The 10,641-nt window shown below is 39.4% G+C and overlaps 1 pseudogene; it reads left to right on the forward strand.

The window, feature by feature from the left end:
- Positions 1 to 878: 878 nt before the first annotated feature.
- Positions 879 to 10,641, forward strand: part of LOC102865022 — a 44,570-nt pseudogene continuing 34,807 nt past the window's right edge.

The raw sequence follows: 10,641 nt of genomic DNA on the forward strand, positions 1-10,641 counted from the left end.
AAATAGTTTCTTTAAGTTTGACAAATGCTTGTTGACTTTGTTTATGAATTTCTGTTCAAGGTATTTAAAACTATTAGGAAGTGAAATTTCTTCATTCTTTATTGCAATTGAGTGTGAAAGCCTTTTTAGGAGCATCTGTAAAGGTTTTATATTTATTACATTTTGCTCTCTGACCCATTTTAAGATTGGTCTTGTGTATGATGTGATATAAGGATATAATTTTCTATTTTTCCAAAAGGCAAGCCTACCATACCGCATCATTTATTAAAAAGTCTATTTTTTGCCCCTTTGACTTGAGACACTACCTTTATCATGTATTAAATTTTAATATGTGGTTGGATCTATCTCTAATTTTTCTAGCAAGTACTGATCTATTTATGTGACAGCACTTTAAGAAAAGGGAAAAGCTAACACAAAAATCAAGCCCCCGCTATCAAATGAATTCCAGCTCATACCAACTCTACAGGCCAGAGTAGAAACTACCCCTCAGACTTTCCAAGGCTGCAGTCTTTTCTGACTGCACAATGCCACAGCTATTTACCTTTCAAAGCATAGTGCCACATCCTTTTCCTGTGGAGCAGATGATGAGTTAGAATTACTAATCTTTTGTGTTTAGCTCTTAATCACTAAGCTGCTGGGTTCCTTGTGCCGGCTCTACAGTGTCACAACTAAAACTCATAGCATATTTTATCTTTAACTTCTTCTTCATATTCCAATTGATGATTCAATTATTAGCCATTTGTTCTAAAGTACCCCAACCCTCTGTTGTAAGGGTGCGGCCAAGTTTGTGATTATTCAAATCTCAATGATTTAACCTGCTTTCAAATCTGGAAAATTATTGACTTTTACATTTTTACTATTTTTCTGATGAATGCCAGATGATGTTACTGAAAAGAAACCTCAGCCCTAGTGTTCTTGTTCTCTGCTACAGTGATGATGCTTATCCAGAGCCCATGTAAGCTGTAAGAATTTTTTGTATTGTTGGAAGTGTATCCTCAGGCAAAATTCACGTGAAATTGCTGATTAAAATGATAAAAGAGTATGTGGTTTTGTTGGATATTGTCAGACTTTCTTGTTAATAGGTAGGTTGTTGTTGTGTGTGCATCAATTTGAAGACAACTCATAGCTGGCCCTCCAGTGGGTTTTCAGAGGCAGTTAATTGCATAGGGAGGAGACTGATCATCTTTCTCACACAGAGCAGCTGGTGGATTCAAACTTCACACCTTCAGCAATGCAGATAACTTCTTACTACTAGACCACCAAAGCTCAGTACACAGGTCAGTAGATTGTATTTTCCCCAAGAATTAGTGATACCAGCTGTTTTCTCATAGCCTTGTTGATTGAATGTGTTGTCATTCATTTTCACTTTTGTCAGTCTGACAGGTGAGAACCGATCATATTTTACTTCACTGATTCAGACCATGGTCTTTGCAATTTCTTGCTATGCATCAGAGAGCTGGACAATGACTAAGGATGACAAAAGAAGAATCAATGCCTTTGATTTGTGGTGTTGGAGAAGAGTCTTGAACATACCATGGACCATGAAGAAAACAAATAGATCTGTCTTGGAAAGGGTGAAACCATGTTTCTCCTTGGAGGTAAGGATTTTAAAGGTCCATCTCACATACTTTGGCCATGTAGCCAGGAGAGACTGGTCCTTGGAAAAGGACATCATACTTGGAAGGATGAAGGGACAATGCAAGAGAAGAAGATCCCGGATGAGACGGATTGACACAATAACTGGGGAGAAGGGGACAAGTGTGTTGGTGTCAGTGAGACTGGCTCAGGACAGGGCAAGCTTCAGAGCTGGTGTGCACAATGGATCGCTATGAGTTGCAGGAACTTGACGGCACATAATAAAAACATTATGGCCTCTGAGACTGGAAGATTGGGTGGCTGGGCTTCTACCAACAAACTGAAGATGCATTATTATGTCACAGAATCCCCCAGAAGAACTTTCGTGTCCCTTCTTGCTAGTGGACATTGTTGTTGTTGTGTACTATTGAGTCAGAACCGACCCACAGCTGACCCTCCAGTAGGCTTTCAGAGGTAGATAATGGCGCAGGAAGAGATTGCCTATCCTTCTTCCATGGAGCAGCTGGTGTGATTCAAACCACATGCCTTTGGGATTGCTATGCAAATTCTTGACACTAGGTCACCAGAACTCAGTGGACATTGTTGTTGTTGTTGTTATGTGCCATTGAGTCATTTGCTACTCATAGCGACCCTATGTACAACAGCCCTAAACCCTGCTCTAACCTGTGCCAATCACACTGCCTCTGACACACCCATTCCGATTACCCCCGTCACTGAATCAATCCACCTCATAGAGGATCTTCCCCTCCTGCGCTGTCCCACCACCCTACCAAGCATGATGTCCCTCTCTAAGGACCTGTCTGTCTCTCCTTACAACATATCCAAAGTATGTCAGATGAAGCCCCAGAATCCTTGCCTCCAAGGAGTAGCCTGGTTTAACCCTCTCTAGGATGGATCTGTTTGTTTTCTTGGCAGTCCATGGTACATTAAATACTCTTCTCCAGCACCACAGCTCAAAGGCATCAATTCTCCTTCTATCCTCCCTAGTCATTGTCCAATTCTCTGATGCATAACAAGTGATTGCAAAGACCATGGTCTGTATCAGGTGCACCTTCGTCTGCAGAGAGACACCGTTGCTATTGAGTACTTTAGAGAGGTCCTTAAGAGCAGACTTTCCCATCGCAATACGTTTTTTGATTTCCTGGCTGCTGGTGCCAAGAGTGTTGACCGTGAAGCTGTGGACATTAGGGAGGAATTCTCCATGCTGACAGAAAAGACTTTTTAAAAATTATTTTTAAATAATTTGTTATTATATGTTGTGTCAGTTTCAACCCATCTTCTTCTTTTCTTGTGTACTGTCGAGTGAGAACCGACCCGTAGCTGACTCTCCAGTGGATTTTTCAGATGCAGTAAATGGCATAGGAGAAGATTGTCCTTCTTTCTCCCTCTGATCAACTGGTGGATTTGAACCATGTATCTTTGCTTTGACAGCACACTTCTTTACTACTAAGCCATCAGAATTTTAAACTATGTTATTGTTGTTAGGTGCTGTTGAGTTGAGTAGGACTCATAGTGACCCTATAAATAAGAGCTCTGAACCCTACCTTATCCCATGCAGACCTCACAATCTCTGATACACTTGACCCCATTACTACAGTATCTGTGTCTACCTCATTGAGGGTCTTCCTTTCTTTCATTAACTCTCTATCTTCCCAAGCATGATGTTCCTCTCCACTGAACATGCCTCTCCTAGTAACATGCCCAAAGTATTTGAGACTAAGTTTTACCATCTTTTATCATTTTTTTAATTTATATCTAAATCCAGGAAACAGCACCTCATATATATAGCTGAACCAAACATTCCCAGTTCTGTACCAGCCTCAAACCTTGCTGTATTTGAGATGCTATGTTTGAACTTTAAAGAAATGTGGTCATAGTTTTCTCCATTCTTCACAAGCAGTTGACATTTTTGTCAGTTTGCTTAGCCATTATTTACCCACCATCTTATCAACCAAGGAGTAACAACATGGGCTATTTTAGACACTGATGTTATTGTTGATTGCTGTCGAGTGGATCATGACTCATAACGACCCTATGAACAAAAGACCTGAAGCCTTTCAATAACTATTGTTATTTCTCAAAGTTCATAGAGTTTTCAGAGGCAGGTGGTTTAGGAAGTGGATGCCACTCCTGCTTCCAAACCTGTCTTAAACTTGGAGCTACACCAAACACTGTCCACCATGGGCAATCATTATAGCATTTGACACCCCAATAGCACAAGGTTCAGCATCACAGCAAACCCAGATTACCTCAGTAGAGAAATTTGAGAAAAGAGTGTTGTATGACTTAGAAAAATGTTTCTCCAAAAGGTCCTTGAGCCCTTCAGGAGACCTTGCCGACACTAAACAAGAGGCTCAAATAATAAAACAAACAAACAAACAAACAAACCCAACCATGTTTAATGTCAACAAGACCTCTTGGAGGGCCCTCGAGCAGGCCCCTTATCTCCATTTTGGAGACTGGTTGACACGGCTAGACTCAGACACTATATAGATCATAATACACCTCTCAAAAAAGTCACAATTTGAAAACAAAGACTTTGTCTTTATGATGACACTATGTCCAGTAGGAGACAATGTTGTTTTTATGTGTTGCTGGGTCAGCACCAACTCGTAGTTGATCCCACCAGAAAATTGCATAGCAGGGGACTGCCTATCTTTCTCCATGGAGCAGTTGGTGGATTTGAACTGTGTGCCTTTGGTTTGGCAGTGCAGCTCCTTACCGGTAGGTCACTAGAGCTACTTAGGAAAATTAGTAAGTGATATTAAATCAATAATTTTTTTCAAGTTGCAATATTCTGGTAATCTAAAAAAATCACTTTGTAGAAATTCCTTTATAGAACTAAATGTCAGAGAGTGCCACAGACCAAGGATATCTTTGTTGTTGTTGTTGTTATGTGCTGTCGAGTCATTTGAGACTCATAGCGACCCTATGTACAACAGCCCTAAATGCTGCTCTATCCTGTGCCAACCATACTGCCTCTGACACACCCATCCCGATTACCCCAGTCACTGAATCAATCCACCTCATAGAGGGTCTTCCCCTCCTGCGCTGTCCCTCCACCCTACCCAGCATGATGTCCCTCTCTAAAGACCTGTCTCTCCTTACAACATGTCCAAAGTATGTCAGACAAAGCCCCAGAATCCTTGCCTCCAAGGAGTAGCCTGGTTTAACCCTCTCTAGGATGGATCTGTTTGTTTTCTTAGCAGTCCATGGTACGTTAAATACTCTTCTCCAGCACCACAGCTCAAAGGCGTCAATTCTCCTTCTATCCTCCCTAGCCATTGTCCAACTCTCTGATGCATAACAAGTGATTGCAAAGACCATGGCCTGTATCAGGCACACCTTAGTCTCCAGAGAGACACCATTGCTCTTGAGTACAGGTTTGAGGCCTTGAACACTAATGAGCGAAGACCAGACGAGTTGTGGGAGAGTATTAAATTTATCATCCAGGAAGAGTACAAACGGTCATTACAAAGACAGAAGAGGAAGAAAAGACCAAAATGGATGTCAGAAGAAACTCTGAAGATTGTACTGGAACGTAGAGAAGCCAAAGCAAAAGGAAGAATTCAAGATACTAAATAGCTGAACAGAAGATTCCAAAAGGCATCACGGAATGACAAAGCAAAATATTACAATGAAATGTGCGAGGAGCTAGAGTCGGAAAATCAAAAGGGCAGAACTCGTTCAGCATTTCTTAAGCTCAAGGAACTGAAGAACAAATTCAAACCTCAAGTTGCTATGATCAAGGATGCTTTAGGCAGAATGTTAAATGATCGAGGAGGTATCAAAAGAAGCTGGAAGGAATATACTGAGTCATTGTATCGAAAGGAATTGGCATATACAGAAGAATTTCATGAAATAGCATTTGAGCCAGAGCCTATGGTGATGAAGGAAGAAGTTTAAGCTACTTTGAAGGAAATAGTAAAAAATAAGGTCCCCAGAATACACGGTATACCAATTGACATATTTCAGCTAACAGATGCTTCCCTGGATGTGCTCACCAGATTGCACCAAGAAATCTGGAGAACAACCACTTGGCCAACTGACTGGAAGAGATCTATATTTGTTCCCATCCCAAAGAAGGGTGACCAACTGAGTGTGGAAACTGCAGAACAATATCATTGATTTCACATGCAAGCAAGATTCTACTGAAGATTATCCAAAAACGACTGGAACAGTACGTCAACAAAGAACTACAAGAAGTCCAGGCTGGGTTTGGAAGGGGTCGTGGTACTAGGGATATTGTAGCTGATGTTAGATGGATCTTAGAGGACATCTTTAGGTTAATTATTATCTTCAAGAAAATGGATGGGCATTTCCCAAGCAGTTTGAGGAATGGAGGCTCTAGTTATGGAAACACTGGAAAATATAAGAGGAATTCATACTGCTTTTTGGGAATTGAGAGCATCACAGAGACATATACTAAGAATATCAACGGTCTGACCTTAACTAACTTCATAAGGGCTACAAACTCAATCAACAACACTTACATCAAAAAAACCCATTTCCATGAGATCAGACATGTCCTCACTCCTACACTTCTACCAATTCCAAAGCCAACCACCCCTCCCAAGGCATCCATTGGGTTTCATAATTTTTGGGTCATGCAAATGTACTCATAGGATTTATAAGGGAAGTTAACAGATTACAATTCATGTTGACAAAAGGATCTAATTCTTCAGTCATGATAACTTCTGACGTGTGCTTGCAGGATCTTTGAACCTCAGCTTCACAGCCTAGGTCTATTTAACAATGCTCTCTCAGTCCTGTCAATTATGACTTCTGCCCCACATCCTTCAGCAAGTTCAGGTAAGGCCTCTGGCTCTGATTCGTGGTTCTGCAGCCTCAAATCAGTTTTGTTTCATTTATGCATCTGGCTCTCAGCTCTCGTTGCTGCCGTTCTTGACTAGGCCCCAATCTGAGGTATGCAGGACATACACTGCATTCTCTGCCTCCATTTCATTGCTAGTAGTGAAAGTCTCATATTGTTACTAAATTCACTTAAATCTTGCAACATAGAAAAACTAGCCAATATTATCATGAATCATTTACTCACCTAGCCATGAGGAGGAAGGATGTCAGTTTTAAGACTAAGTTGCAATTGATTCAAATCACAGTATTTTAAATTGCTTCATATGCATCTTAAAGCTATAAAATGAATATGTAAGACTGAAGAAGAATCAATACCCCTGAATTGTGGTGTTGGCAAAGAGAGTTGAGCAGAGACTCCAAAACCAACAAACAAATCTGCCTGTGAGGGGGTCCAGTCAGAATTCTCCTTAGAGGCAAAGCTAGTGGAACTTGTCTCACAAACTTTGGGTATGTTGTTAGGAGGGGCCAGTTCTTGGGAAAAAAGACATCCTCCTAGTAAAAGTCAGCAAAAGAGAGGATGAGCCTCAATGTGGTAGATTGACACAATAACTGTAACAATGGGCTTGAGCATGGCAGAGATTGTGAGGATGGCCCAAGACAGGGCAAAGCTCTAATCAGTTGTTAAAAGGGTTGTGATGAGCCGTAGTAGATTTTGATGGCATCTAACAACAACAACAACAACAACAACAACATTATTGTGTTTCTTTCCTCAGAGTATCCCTCATAAAAGAATTTGTTCCAATACCATTCCCTCTCATCCCCAAACAACCCATGCTCCTCAAGGTTCAGGGGTTTCAGTTGTTATTCTTTTCCAGAAGGAGCTGATAAGTCTCTTTTTTTCTCTCAAGAGTGCCAGTTTTTCTAGGCTTTCTTTCATTCTACTTGGCCAGCTACCACTCTCTGTGAAAGCAGATCAGTTTCAATCATTCATGTAAGGGTGGAGACACAGCTCAAGAGAGAAAGACCTGGATAAGACGTATTGATGCAGTGACTGGGGTAATGGGGGTAGGTGTATCAGAGACAATAAGGTTGGCTCAGGATAGAGCAGGGTTCAGAGCTGTTGTACACAGGGTCACTATGAGTCACAAGCAACTTGAGGGCACATAACACTCTGTTTTGCAATCCTTTCTTTCATAAAATGCTGAGGGACTGAAACAGTACATATTTTTCCTATAAATTCACAACCACAGAAACATCCTCACTTTATACGTAAATAGTTCTCCAGGAGATTATTTTAATAGATAAGGGAGTGATAAAAGGAAGAGAGGGAGACAATCAAGGATGGAGTTTATAGAATGTGGTCACAGTATAACCAAACCTCCAACTGCCGCCCTGTTTTTATTATAACTCACAGAGTAAAACAATCCCCCAGTGTGCCCATGAGTGCTTTCTAAATCCATTGGGGGCTGTGGTGGTGTGACAATTTGCATGCACTCTTTCAATGAAAGCAGCTTAACTCTGATTATTTTTTTATTTACTTGCTGAATATCTAGCTCATAAAGGAGCTGAGAACTTTAAATCAGCCAATGTTCTTGTAAGCTTGGAAATTTTTGCAGTTTTATAAAAGGAACAACAAAATTATGTAAATTATGGAGATATAAATGATTATGCAAATAATCTAATTAGCTACTTTTTTTTATACAGTTTAAATACTACATATTAATACAAAAAATATGAAAACCTAAACCATTGCTGTTGGTTGAACTAATTCTAACTCACAATGGGTCTATAAGACAAAGTAGGACTGCTCCAAAGAGTTTTTAAGGCAGTACGTATTTATGAAAGCAGATTATATCTTTCTTCTATGGAGTGGATGGTAGGTGTGAATAACCAACCTTTCAGATAACAACCAATCACTTAACCAATGTTCTTCCAGGGTTCCTTAAAGATTCATAGTCTTCTTAAATAATGAAGCATCAACATAAGCTAAGTATCTGGCGTATAGTAGATACTCAAATTTTATTTTAAAAATTGTGAAATACAGTTATGTCTTCCAGACTTTTGTGTTTTCATAAGTACATTTTTTAAGAGTGTAATTCTTCAAGGTTGTTGTTGTTGTGTAGTGTCAAGTTAGAACTGACTTATAGCTGAGCTTCCAGCAGGTTTTCAGTGATAGTAAGTAGCATGGTACAATATTGTCCATTTATCTCTCATGGATCATCTGGTGAATTCAAACTACATGTTGGCAGTAAAATACCCACGTCTGAGCTATTCTTACTTCCACAATCAGCTCTCACCTCTAAGCCAATCTTAACAATCAACGAGGTGGTATGAGGAGGTATATTATATTGGGAATTTCTTCTGACAGGGAGCTTTTCAATTTACTGAGAATCAACATGCCATCCTGAAGATTAAGGTGTGCTGGATTCAGGCCACAATCTTTTCAATCACCTGCTATACATCTGAAAGCTGGGCAATGAATAAGAATGACAGAAGAAGAACTAATATCTTTGAGCTGTAGTATTGTTGAAGAATACTGTATATCCCATGAACTACCAAAAGAACAAACAAATATGTCTTGGAGAAAGTACAGCCAGAGTGCTCTTTGTAGGCAAAGATGATAAAGCTTCACGCACATGCTTTGGTCATGTTGCTAGGAGAAGCTATTCCTTGGAGAGGGACATGATGGAAACGTGGAGGGTTGGTGAAGAAAGGGAAGACTCTCCACCAGGTGGATTGACATGGTGACTGCCGCAATGTGTTCTAGTGTATCAGGAGGTGTGAGGATGGCACAGGGTAGGACAGGTTTCAGATGTTCACAGGGTTGCTATGAGCCTTATTCAACTCAACGGCACCAAGCCACAAAAAAAAAATCAGTGGGTCAAAAAAAGTCACTGGATGCTGCAAATGGTTTAAAAAGCTTAGGTTCTAACTGAAATATTGGAGGGATATATCTGCCTGGAGGCACCTCAAAAGAAAGCCCTGGGATGAACTTCTGAGAAAATCAGCCTTTGAAAACACTATGGAATCCAGGTCTATGCTGACACATAAACCACTGCTAGTTAGAGTACTTCGAAGATGTTAATTAAAACTAGACTAGTGTGTGATACTTTTAAAATCAGTATTAGATATAAAAACAATAATTGTTGCAGTTGAATCAATTGTGACTTATAGTTTCTATAGGACTGAGAAAAACAGTCCCCATAAGGTATCCAAAGCTATAATCTTTACAGAAATAGAATGTCACCTTTTTTTCTCCCAAAGAAGTGCTGGAGGATTCAAACAGCTGCCCTTTTGAGTAGCAGCCAAACACTTAATCACTTTGTCTCAGGATTCCCTTCTGTTAAATATTGCATGCATTTAAAACAGTAGCTCTCCCACTATATGACTTTATACTTTTTTAAATAACATGGTGTTTGCCATAATTAATAATGACTATTTAAAACAATGAAAAAAAGGAGTTCTGCAAATGTCATTTTAGTATATCAACAATGTATTGACTATTAATTATTTTGCTATAAAGAGATTATTGTTCATTTCTCACAGCAACGAGCAATTTTCTTTTCTTCTCTTAATGCTGTTTCTTTTGCAGATATTCACTTTAGGAAAAATATACATTTTGATGAATATGAGCCAAAAGAGATTTAAACTCTTTTAAGTTTCTATCAATCATCAAGCTGTCTGGAGTGAACTAAGCCTATTACCAGAAAATTCAGATCTTCTTCTACATCAAGTGCTTATTTCTTTGAAAAATAGGCCATGAAAGTAAAGGATGAATGTGGAGATGGATTATGAGATATTTATTGTTTTTGAGGCTTTTTTTTCCAAGAAGTGTGGTGACAGCCAGGACGAAGAAAAGAAGCAGGGTAAAAATATAAAGAATTAGTTAATGCTTTATATTTAAATAACTCAAGGTCTTATCAGTGACTTATATCAGGCATTACTCATTTAAATGCTAGGTCCTCAAGTTAATATGTCCTAGAAGAAAAGAGGCTAGAAAGACACACAGTTATGGTATTCCTTCTGACCAACAGAAAGGCACATGATTCTGTTTGGAAGTCACAGAAACAAGGAGAAGGAACTATGCCTTTGTGAAGTTTGTTAAGTAAGAAATGAAGTACTGGGAGTTTTTCAACATGCCAAAACAATGTATATAAATAAAACACAATATATGTGAATTTTGCATGCAAACTAATATATACTTTCTTCAATTAAGCAGCATTTATTAAT

Source organism: Elephantulus edwardii, unplaced genomic scaffold (assembly GCF_000299155.1).
Source record: "Elephantulus edwardii isolate Elephantulus edwardi_28Jun2011 unplaced genomic scaffold, EleEdw1.0 scaffold00111, whole genome shotgun sequence".
In the NCBI taxonomy this organism is placed as follows: Eukaryota; Metazoa; Chordata; class Mammalia; order Macroscelidea; family Macroscelididae; genus Elephantulus; species Elephantulus edwardii.